A 12,516-nucleotide genomic window follows, 5' to 3' on the forward strand; every position below is an offset into this window, starting at 1 on the left:
AGGCTTCTCCTCTCCATGGAATTCTCCAGGCAAGAATACTGGAGTGGGTTGCCGTTCCCTTCTCCAGGGGATCTTCCCAACCCAGGGATCAAACCCGGGTCTCCTGCATTGCAGGCAGATTCTTTACTGTCTGAGCCACCAGAGAAGCCCTACGATAGGCAGTAACACTCATTGAATTGTTTTCTTCCTATCCAGGTATTTAATTAATTAATTGGACTACCAGACAAGGATCATCTGCCCATTTCCAGGAGCCTTTCCAGGGAGCTCTGGTGATTTCTGTATGCCTAGTGATTTTTCTGCAGAAGTCCTTTGCATGTATGAGAGTGTGTGTGTGTGTGGCGGGGGGCGGGGGTGTGTGTAAAGGACTCAGTTGAGTCGTTTACCACTTATCATTTCTTTATTTGAACATGTGTGCTTGCATTAAGGCATCCAGGGTGGAACTGTAAGCTGAGTTCAACATAAAAAGCTGTAGTTTTATGAACTTTAGGCTCCTACTCAGACAGTGTGGATAAGGAGAGAGCTTTGAAGAGGAATAGAAGTTGGCTAGAGGAACTCAACACTGAAAAAGACTCATAGCCCACTCATAGCCACATAAAGGGAGTACAGACTTGTTTTCCATTTTTTTTTATTAAAGCATTGATATGCAGAGAGAAGCTGAAGTGTGCTAAGATCTTTTTTGTTAAAAATGATATAGAATACTCATTAATTTCAGGTTTTGTTAGAAGAACATAAATTTAAACATGTTAAAATAAATAATTCAAGAGAAACTCATACAAATAAATATACTTAGAATATGTAACTTTTCCAAAGTATGGGAAAAATGAAGGAATACAGAAAATTTCATCAATCCAATTATGCAGAAAAAGATAAAAGATAATCAGTTCAGTTCAGTCGCTCAGTCATACCCAACTCTTTGTGACCCCATGAATCACAGCACGCCAGGCCTCCCTGTCTATCACCAACTCCCGGAGTTAACTGAGACTCACGTCCATCGAGTCAGTGATGCCATTCAGCCATCTCATCCTCTGTCGTCCCCTTCTCCTCTTGCCCCCAATCCCTCCCAGCATCAGTCTTTTCCAATGAGTCAACTCTTCACATGAGGTGGCCAAAGTACTGGAGGTTCAGCTTTAGCATCATTCCTTCCAAGAAATCCTAGGGCTGATCTCCTTCAGAATGGACTGGTTGGATCTCCTTGCAGTCCAAGGGACTCTCAAGAGTCTTCTCCAACACCACAGTTCAAAAGCATCAATTCTTCAGCACTCAGCTTTCTTCACAGTCCAACTCTCACATCCATACATGACCACTGGAAAAACCATAGCCTTGACTAGACGGACCTTTGTTGGCAAAGTAATGTCTTTGCTTTTTAATATGCTATCTAGGTTGGTCATAACTTTTCTTCCAAGGAGTAAGCGTCTTTTAATTTCATGGCTGCAGTCACCATCTGCAGTAATTTTGGAGCCCAAAAAAATAAAGTCTGACACTGTTTCCACTGTTTCCCCATCTATTTCCCATGAAGTGATGGGACCAGATGCCATGATCTTCGTTTTCTGAATGTTGAGCTTTAAGCCAACTTTTTCACTCTCCTCTTTCACTCTCATCAAGAGGCTTTTTAGTTCCTCTTCACTTTCTGCCATAAGGGTGGTGTCATCTGCATATCTGAAGTTATTGATATTTCTCCTGGCAATCTTGATTCCAGCTTGTGGTTCTTCCAGCCCAGTGTTTCTCATGATGTACTCTGCATATAAGTTGAATAAGCACGGTGACAATATACAGCCTTGACAGACTCCTTTTCCTATTTGGAACCAGTCTGTTGTTCCATGTCCAGTTCTAACTGTTGCTTCCTGACCTGCATATAGGTTTCTCAAGAAGCAGGTCAAGTGGTCTGGTATTCCCATCTCTTTCAGAATTTTCCACAGTTTATTGTGATCCACACAGTCAAAGGCTTTGGCATAGTCAATAAAGCAGAAATAGATGTTTATCTGAAACTCTCTTGCTTTTTCGATGATCCAGCGGATGTTAGCAATTTGATCTCTGGTTGCTCTGCCTTTTCTAAAACCAGCTTGAACATCTGGAATTTCACGGTTCTATAATTCAAGCCACGTTGTAATGTGGCAAATAAATAAGACAAAATAGGGTGGACTAAATAAGTGTCAAGTTGTATCAGTAGTCATATAAATGTGAATAAATTAAACTCAGCTCATTAAATTTCAGTGTCTCTGTCTATTCTATTTGCTATGTTGTATTATCTTTTATCTTTTTCTGCATAATTGGATTGATGAAATTTTCTGTATTCCTTTATTTTTCCTATACTTGGGAAGTTACATATTCTAATAATATTTGTATGAGTTTCTCTTGAATTCTTTAACATGTTTAAGTTTATGTTCTTCTAACAAAGCCTGAAGTTAATGAGTATTCTATATCCTTTTTAACAAAAAAGACTTTATCACACTTCAGCTTTTCTCTGCATATCAATGTTTTAATTTAAAAAATGGAAAACAACTCTGTACTCCCTCTGGGTGGCTAAGAGTAGGAATATCTGTCTCTGTCAATGTTGAGTTCCTCTAGCCAACTTCTGTTTCTCCTCAAAGCTCTCTCCTTATCCACACTGCCTGACTAGAAGCGTAAAGCTGGCAAAACTACAGCTTTTTATGTGAAACTCAGCTTACATTTCCACCTTGGATGAGATTCTTAGACTATATTTTAGGGTCTCCAAGGTGCCTCAGTGGTAAAGAATCCATCTGCCAAGTAGGAGATGCAGGTTCAGTCTCTGGGTTGGGAAGATTCCCTGGAGAAGGAAATGGCAGCCCACTCTAGTATTCTTGCCTGGAAAATCCCCTGGACAGAGGAGGCTGGTGGACTATAGTCCATGGGATTGCAAAAGAGTTGGACATGACTTAGCGATTAAATGACAGCAAAAACAAAACTATATTTAAAAATTTTGAGCTTTGATATTTATAAAAAACACACTGAAAATGACTCAGAGAGATTGAAAACAAAATGATGGGAAAAGATACACTAGGCATATGCTGAACCAAAAGAAAAATGGTGAAGCAACATTAATGTCAGATGAAATACTGTTTAAGGCAATTTAGTATTAAACAGATACTTCACACTGATGAAAGAAGGGAATCTACCAAGAGACTATCGACCATGAATCTGTGGCCCTTACAACATAGTCTTGAAATATATAAAGCAAAAGCAATGGGATTATAAGGAGAAATTGACAATCTCTAATAATAATGAGAGACTTAAAACACTTTTGTCAGAAACTGGTTAAGCAAAATAGATTAAAAAAATTTTTTAAGTACAAAGATGTGACAGATATATGATCTAAATGAGATGGAAAGTAAATAATCTTTAACTCCAAATTCTTAATGACAAAGAGCCATTTTTAATCCAAAGGTGATTTTCATTTATTTTATTTTTCAAATTCCTAAGGAAGAAAAAATTTGAATGTACATGCTACATTAAATAGAGAAATTCTAATAAGGTAACTCTTAAATTACTTCCAAATGAAAAGAAAGTCCAGAAATGCAAGAGCACAGAAAAATTCCACCTTTTGGTGGCTACCAGAAGTTTTAATTTGACCTACAGTATCACATTGATGACAGTACCCAGTCTGAAAGGATCAGTTTCTATGACAGTATCAGAACAATGGTTTGACAACAGTAGTTTTTCTATCAGCATTTGTAATATTACCATATACTTGCATATCATAAATATGTATATATAATTATATAACATGATAATGTAATATTATAATTTATAACATAATGCCTATAATCTCAGGAGATTAGTACCTTTGGGAATAGAAGACTAAATCCATGAGGACTTGCCTGTCAGTCTAGTGGTTAAGACTACACTTTCAGTGCAACGTTTGATCTCTGGTCAGGGAACTAAGACCCCACATGCTGGCCAACAAAAGAGAAAAAAGAAAATACAGCAAGGGCCCTTATTCTGTACAGAATACCTTTCTTTCTATGCCTTTCAGGACTGAGTTATTACATCATTGAAATCACCCTTTGGAGCTCACATTTTAAAAGTTTTAAGATGTGTATGACATAAAAATAAGCATGTCATATTAACATATTTAGATAAATTTTGTCCCTCAGAGTTCCCCTTGGGTAGGTGTTCACTTGTAACACTAACACTACTCAAGATACTGTGTTTAATCAATTTTAAGAGGTACAGTTTTCCATATTTTAACATCTCTGAAATTGAAATGAGTCTTAATAATTGATAGTATCTTACAATCCCTTTTGGCTCGGTGGCAGTTGTGAATGTCATAGTTGTTTCCATATGCACATGTAATATCAGCACATTTAGGATCAAAATCTGCATAATGGGTGGCTTGAGTGAAAATCCCAGAGAAAATAGGCAATCGCCTGAAACTCCTAGAGACCAGTGGTTGTGGGGAGTCAATGGAGAAGATGGTTAATCAAGTTTAGTTATTGATTATGCTGAAGTGGGAGACAAAAGGAAGCTAGTCTACATACTGGCAAAGCTTACTTGAAAGCACAGCAAAAAATGGCTTTTAGTTCTCTTGTGAGTTCTTTTAAGAATTGCTGCAGCAACAATGCTCCTGGTGGCACAGAAGACCTCAAGAAATTTGAGTTGAAAATTGAATTCTGAATATTTTTCTTAATGTATGCACATTTGATTAAAATCTGTGTCTAAACTGAAAGAAGCTCTTTCAAAAAGTGTGGGAAAATGTAAATGATAAGAAATTGTGACAGGTTGGTATATTTTTTTCCTTTTTACTGGTGCATAAAGTAATGGGGCTCTTAAATTTGATGAAATATTTTTGATACTAATTTCTTAGAATAGCCTTTCAGAGCTATTGTGTAAAAATTGATTGTTAGTCACAACCCATTTTATAAATCTTGACTGAGATAAAGTTATAAGTACACAGTGATTTTATCCTTACATTTTAAAGGATATTTAGAGATATTATTTCATCTTCTTCTAACATTTATGTTTGCTAATGAAGAGCCTGCTGGCAACCTGGTTGTTACTCCTTATTAGGTAAGTGTTTTTTTCTCTTTAGTAACTTTTGGATTTTTTTTCTATACTTAATATTCTAGGGTTTCATTGTAAAGGCTGTGTGTGTGCATGTGTGTGTATGGTGATGGGAGGGGTTACCTCCTTGCACTTGGTGGGTCTAAACGTGAGCACTCATTTTTCTTCAGTTTTAGCAAACTCATTTATTAACTCTGAATATTGTCTCTGCTATTCTGTTATTTTCCTTCTAATATTTCTTTCTGGATATATATTTGAACTTCTCTGTTATATTCTCATTATCTCTTTCTCTCTCTCTTCTTTCCCATCACTTTATCTGCCCTGTGTTCTGGCAGGTTTCTTCTGTTCTCTCTTCCTCTTTAATGTATTTTTCCTCTTCAGTTATGTCTAGTCTACTATTTAAACCTGTTCTTTGAGCCATTTTATTGCTAATACTGTAACCATTTCTTGGATATCTCCATGGTCCTTTTTCACATTCACTTGTTTGTTTTTATGGATATTATTTCTTTCTTGAGCTCCTTGAACACATAAAACATCTTAATATGCCATTCATATTGGTCTATTATCTCTAATTCCTTAGATGAGAATTTCCTCAATTTTCAGGTCTATAGACTACTTACTTAGATGTTTTATAGTCCTTTTTTGATATAAATTTATTTATTTTAATTGGAGGCTAATTATTTTACAATATTGTATTGGTTTTGCCATACATTGACATGAATCCTCCATGAGTGTACATGTGTTCCCCATCCTGACCCCCTCTCCCACCTCCCTCCCCATACCATCCCTCTGGGTCATCCCAGTGCATCAGCCCCAAGCATCCTGTATGATGCATCGAACCTGGACTGGCGATTTGTTTCACATATGATAATATACATGTTTCAATGCCATTCTCTGAAATCATCCCACCCTCGCCCTCTCCCACAGAGTCCAAAAGACTGTTCTATACATCTGTGTCTCTTTTGCTGTCTCACAAACAGGGTTATCGTTACCATCTTTCTAAATTCCATATATATGCGTTAGTATACTGTATTGGTGTTTTTCTTTCTGGCTTACTTCACTCTGTATAATCGGCTCCAGTTTCATCCACCTCATTAGAACTGATTCAAATGTATTCTTTTTAATGGCTGAGTAATACTCCATTGTGTATATGTACTACAGCTTCCTTATCCATTCATCTGCTGATGGGCATCTAGGTTGCTTCCATGTCCTGGCTATTATAAACAGTGCTGCGATTAACATTGGGGTACACGTGTCTCTTTCAGTTCTGGTTTCCTTGGTATGTATGCCCAGAAGTGGGATTTCTGGGTCATAAGGCAGTTCTATTTCCAGTTTTTTAAGGAGTCTCCACACTGTTCTCCATAGTGGCTGTACTAGTTTGCATTCCCACCAACAGTGTAAGAGGGTTCCCTTTTCTCCACACCCTCTCCAGCATTTATTGCTTATAGACTTTTGGATCACAGCGATTCTGACTGGCATGAAATGGTGCCTCATTGTGGTTTTGATTTGCATTTCTCTGATAATGAGTGATGTTGAGCATCTTTTCATGTGTTTGTTAGCCATCTGTATGTCTTCTCTGGAGAAATGTCTGTTTAGTTCTTTGGCCCATTTTTTGATTGGGTTGTTTATTTTTCAGGAATTGAGCTGCAGGAGTTGCTTGTATATTTTTGAGATTAGTTGTTTGTCAGTTGCTTCATTTGCTATTATTTTCTCCCATTCTGAAGGCTGTCTTTTCACCTTGCTTATAGTTTCCTTTGCTGTGTAGAAGCTTTGAAGTTTAATTAGGTCCCATTTGTTGATTTTTGCTTTTATATCCAGTATTCTGGGAGGTGGGTCATAGAGGATCCTGCTGTGATGTATGTCGGAGAATGTTTTGCTTATGTTCTCCTCTAAGAGTTTTATAGTTTCTGGTCTTACATTTAGATCTTTAATCCATTTTGAATTTATTTTTGTGTATGGTGTTAGAAAGTGTTCTAATTTCAGTCTTTTACAAGTGGTTGACCAGTTTTCCCAGCATCACTTGTTAAAGAGATTGTTTTCTCTCCATTTTATATTCTTGCCTCCTTTGTCAAAGATAAGGTGGTCATAGGTGCGTGGATTTATCTCTGGGCTTTCTATTTTGTTCCATTGATCTATATTTCTGTCTTTGTGCCAGTACCATACTGTCTTGATGACTGTGGCTTTGTAGTAGAGCCTGAAGTCAGGCAGGTTGATTCCTCTAGTTCCATTCTTCTTTCTCAAGATTGCTTTGGCTATTTGAGGCTTTTTGTATTTCCATACAAATTGTGAAATCATTTGTTCTAGCTGTGTGAAAAATACCGTTGGTAGCTTGATAGGGATTGCATTGAATCTATAGATTGCTTTGGGTACTATACTCATTTTCACTATGTTGATTTTTCTGATCCATGAACAGGGTATATTTCTCCATCTATTAGTGTCCTCTTTGATTTCTTTCACCAGTGTTTTATAGTTTTCTATATATAGGTCTTTAGTTTCTTTAGGTAGATATATTCCTAAGTATTTTATTCTTTTCGTTGCAATGGTGAATGGAATTGTTTCCTTAATTTCTCTTTCTATTTTCTCATTATTAGTGTATAGGAATGCAAGGGATTGCTGTGTGTTAACTTTATATCCTGCAACTTTACTATATTCATTGATTAGCTCTAGTAATTTTCTGGTGGAGTCTTTAGGGTTTTCTATGTAGAGGATCATGTCATCTGTAAACAGAGTTTTTTCTTTTCCAATTTAGATTCCTTTTATTTCTTTTTCTTCTCTGATTGCTGTGGCCAAAACTTCCAAATCTATGTTGAATAGTAGTGGTGAGAGTGGGCACCCTTGTCTTGTTCCTGACTTTAGGGGAAATGCTTTCAATTTTTCACCATTGAGGATACTGTTTGTTGTGGGTTTGTCATATATAGCTTTTATTATGTTGAGGCATGTTCCTTCTATTCCTGTTTTCTGGAGTGTTTTTATCATAAATGGATGTTAAACTTTGTCAAAGGCTTTGTCTGCATCTATTGAGATACTCATATGGCTTTTATTTTTCAATTTGTTAAAGTGGTGTATTACATTGATTGATTTGCAGATATTGAAGAATCCTTGCATCCCTGGGATAAAGCCCACTTGGTCATGATGTATGATCTTTCTAATGTGCTGTTGGATTCTGATTGCTAGAATTTTGTTAAGGATAGTCTTTGTCTTTGAGTTAATTTTCTCAGGGCTTTTTGGATTATGGAATTAGAAACATAGAGATACCTCTGATAAGTGATGTCGTGCACAACCTGCTTGGGCCCTGAAAGTTTCATCAGCTCCTAACTAGTGTTTATGCTAACATCTTAGTTTGAAGTTTCCACACCACAAAGGTAAATTGAATTCAGGCCGTCTGTGTATATCTTCTGTATCAGCTTGGGGTTCCTATGTGTCTCCATTGTCTTTTCCATCCTCCTATACGGATTTCCCAGATTTAAGCTTCACTAGGGCTCTATTGATTGAGGAGCCTGTGACCTTACACTGTGGCCTCAGATTTACCCTCAGTCTAGCATAATTCCAGCTTTTAGGGCACATATTCATTCAAGTCACCCCCTTGGATTAAGCAGCTTCAGCTTCTGCTCATAGATATGAATTCCCTGTCTGGCACCTGGAAATTTGTCTTTCTTTCTTTAAAAACTCTGGTTAGTATTTTTAAAATGTCTTTTAGCAAGTGCATTTAAACTGATACTTCATGGAGTTTGGAGTAGAAGAGAGTTGATTCCAGTGTGGATCCCAAAGTCTCCTTGAGATCTCTAGAATTTCTCTTTTTCCACTCCTCTCTTACTCTCATTTAGGGTTTGGAGTCAGGTGCTGGCTTATTTTTGGAGGAACTGGTACCCCTACAGGTTGGTTCACTTCTGGCTCTGCAAAGACAACCACTTCAGCTACAGGGTTTGCTTTCTCTACTCCTTGTATAGTAAGATTTAACTTGCGGATTCCATTCCAAACAGTTTCATCTTCTGCCAACCTGTTTTCATTCAGTAACACAACTCCAGATAGGCAGAATACAGGATTCAGCTTTGGAGTACCAGTTGCCTCAACTTCTATCCCAGTAGGAACTTGATTTTCCATGGGGTAAGAAGAGGAATATGATTCTTTTAGTGGCTACAAAGGTAATCATCTTTGAAAGACAAACTTTCAATTCAGAGTGTGGAGAGAAGGTAAAGGGATGGTATGGCATTTCTAAGTCAATTATTAGGAATTATGTCACTCATTCCCAAGATAGCCCTATAAATTGAAGTCATTTCTGATTTGAGACACAAGGCACATTGAATTCTGATCTGTAGTATCCTTTCATTTAATGTGAGCCATAGGAAGAGTATTCACTGGTTTTGAACATATATCATCTTGAAATTAGACCGCTTGCTTGTTAAATGTTTCTCTCTAGAGAGATCTTTGTCTATTGATCATTGTAATGACCTTGTATATACATTTTTTCCTCCTGCATCTCAGAATTTTTAAAGGGAGCATTTTTTAAAATGACTTTCTATGTAAATTCAGTTGGATCCAGCCCTTTCTTTCAGTAATACCTGATAGCCTGACAAAAACTGGAGTATTCCCACTGGAATTCTCCTCTATACTGTTAGTTATCTAATAACTTGTAATTGAGTGTTAAATAACCTTCCTTAGGATGGGTAATTTAAATACTGAAGCACATTTTTTCATGGGTCATGAAATACATTTAAAGTTTTCTAGAAACTCTATTAGAGGTATGCCTCTTGTATGACTTTATGATTCAGTGTCTAAAACAAAAAATTACATTTTTAATAAAATCTGTCAGATTCATAGAAGGAGTGTAGGTTCTTTTGTTGCTACTGAAAATAAACATTTCTGAACTACTCCTTCCACATTAAAACCTTTAAATCTTTTAGTTCATCTTAAAGTAGACCAAATGAGGTACTTTAAGGTAAACTAAAAGATTTAAAGGTTTTATCTGTGGATGAACCTTTATCTGTGGATGAACAGATAGGGAGCTCTGTACATGTATTCCTGGATTAATATCTGGTTGTCTTTCCTTCTGTATTGAGATGAAATAACCAATAGAGTAAAATCTTATAAAATGTTCATATTTAAAACTTAATTTGGAAGGGAGAACAACATGGTGGAGGTGTAGGTGGAAGTGGAGTACATCTCTCTCCACAGATACAACAGGAATACACCTTCAGACACAGAAGTGCATGCAGAACACCAGCTGAGAGAGGACAGGAGTACCTGACCAGCAGAAAAGAACATATAGACCCATGCAAAACTCGGTAGGATGAAGGAACTAGGGGGAAAAACAGGAGTGTTAGTAGGACTAAATGTGCCCTTGGCAGGTGGGGGAACTGGAGCAGGGGTCCGATCCCCACATTGGGGCAACTGTCTGAATCAGAGGAGAAACATTTAAGGTTGAGGGTGAAACAGCTGATCTGTGGCAGCCTAAATGGAATGAGAATCAGTCCTTGCTGCAGCCATACATACCCCAGGTGGCACAGTGGCTGGGAGCTGGAGTTTAGGGATTGTGGAGCAATCCTAGGGAGAGGGCTGCTGTTGACTGTGGAGAGATGGACTGAGGGGATATGAGGGAGGAGATCGTGTTGGGAAATGCCTTTGGAGGAAAGCCAGGCAGCCATGGAAGCAAGGCGATACTGCTGAGTCACACATGGGGGTGGAGCCATCACCATAGTGGGAGCTTCACCTCTCTCCCACAACAGGCCAGCACTGGCAGTTGAACAATAGAGAGGCTGGCCCATCAAATGCCTGATGCAACCTGTAGGGTTGCTTCAGTAGTGTTTGACTCTTTGCGACCCTGTAGATTGTGGCCTCGGAGAAGGCAATGGCAACCCACTCCAGTACTCTTGCCTGGAAAATCCCATGGACAGAGGAGCCTGGTGGGCTCCAGTCCATGGGGTTGCTAGGAGTCGTACATGACTGAGCGACTTCACTTTCACTTTTCACTTTCATGCATTGGAGAAGGAAATGGCAACTCACTCCAGTGTTCTTGCCTGGAGAATCCCAGGGACTGTGGAGCCTTGTGGGCTGCTGTCTATGGGGTCACACAGAGTTGGACACGACTGAAGCGACATAGAAGCAGCAGCAGCAGCAGACTGTGGCCTGCCAGGCTTCTCTGTCAGGGAGGGGAGTTCTCCAGGTAAGAATACTGTAGTGTATTGGCCAATACTGGTTGCCATACCCTTCTAGAGCACTATATTCCCTGTTGCCCTAGCTGCCAACTCCCCTGAGGACCTGATCCTGCCAGAACCCCTGCAACCCAAGCAACTGCACCACGTCCACACCTGGCCTGCACAAAGACAAACTGAAGTCCTCCAGGAAAGCCTCAGAAGCAAATACCAGTGGACAACCCACATACAGAGGTGGAAATAAAACCACAATTGAAACGCAGTGTCAGTGTAACTAAGGAAGAAGACCCAACACCCTCGCACCAGCTGTATCAGTTCAGTTCAGTCACTCAGTCGTGTCCAACTCTTTGCAACCCCACGAACTGCAGCACGCCAGGCCTCCCTGTCCATCACCAACTCCCGGAGTCCACCCAAACCCATGTCCATTGAGTTGGTGATGGCATCCAGACATCTTATCCTCTGTTGTCCCCTTCTTCTCCTGCCCTCAATCTTTCCCAGCATCAGGGTCTTTTCAAATGAGTCAGCTCTTTGCATCAGGTGGCCAAAGTATTGGAGTTTCAGCTTCAACATCAGTCCTTCCAATGAACACCCAGGACTGATATCCTTTAGGATGGACTGGTTGGATCTCCTTGCAGTCCAAGGGACTCTCAAGAGTCTTCTTCAACACCACAGTTCAAAAGCATCACTTCTTCGGCACTCAGTTTTCTTTATAGTCCAACTCTCACATCCATTCATGACCACTGGAAAAACCATAGCCTTGACTGGACGGACCTTTGTCGACAAAGTATTGTCTCTGCTTTTTAATATGCTATCTAGGTTGGTCATAACTTTACTTCCAAGGAGTAAGCGTCTTTTAATTTCATGGCTGCAGTCACCATCTGCAGTGATTTTGGAGCCCAGAAAAATAAAGTCAGCCACTGTTTCCACTGTTCCCCCATCTATTTCTCATGAAGTGATGGGACGGGATGCCATGATCTTAGTTTTCTGAATGTTGAATTTTAAGCCAACTTTTTCACTCTCCCCTTTCATTTTCATCAAGAAGCTCTTTATTTCTTCGCTTTCTGCCATAAGGGTGGTGTCATCCGCATATCTGAGGATATTGATATTTCTCCTGGCAGTCTTGATTCCAGCTTGTGCTTCCTCCAGCCCAGCGTTTCTCATGATGTACTCTGCATAGATAAGCAGGGTGACAATATACAGCCTTAATGTACTCCTTTTCCTATTTGGAACCAGTCTGTTGTTCCATGTCCAGTTCTAACTCTTGCTTCCTGGCCTGCATACAGATTTCTCAGGAGGCAGGTCAGGTGGTCTGGTATTCCCATCTCTTGAGGAATTTTCTGCAGTTTAT

General features: G+C 39.0%; 1 protein-coding gene across 11 annotated transcripts in view; it reads left to right on the plus strand.

The window, feature by feature from the left end:
• Positions 1 to 12,516, plus strand: part of NUP62CL (nucleoporin 62 C-terminal like) — a 102,269-nt gene that overhangs the window by 12,159 nt on the left and 77,594 nt on the right. For 5 of the 11 annotated variants that reach the window (XR_015159812.1, XR_015159815.1, XM_086389641.1 and 2 more), the window contains exon 2: positions 196 to 278. The exons of the other annotated variants lie outside the window; for them this stretch is intronic. The gene's annotated coding sequence lies outside the window, so the exon portion shown is untranslated. The remainder of the gene's footprint in view (positions 1 to 195; positions 279 to 12,516) is intronic. 11 annotated transcript variants of the gene reach the window in all.

Source organism: Bos grunniens, chromosome X, assembly GCF_055505025.1.
Source record: "Bos grunniens cultivar Pamir isolate PY7600 chromosome X, Bosgru_T2T1.0, whole genome shotgun sequence".
Classification (NCBI taxonomy): Eukaryota; Metazoa; Chordata; class Mammalia; order Artiodactyla; family Bovidae; genus Bos; species Bos grunniens.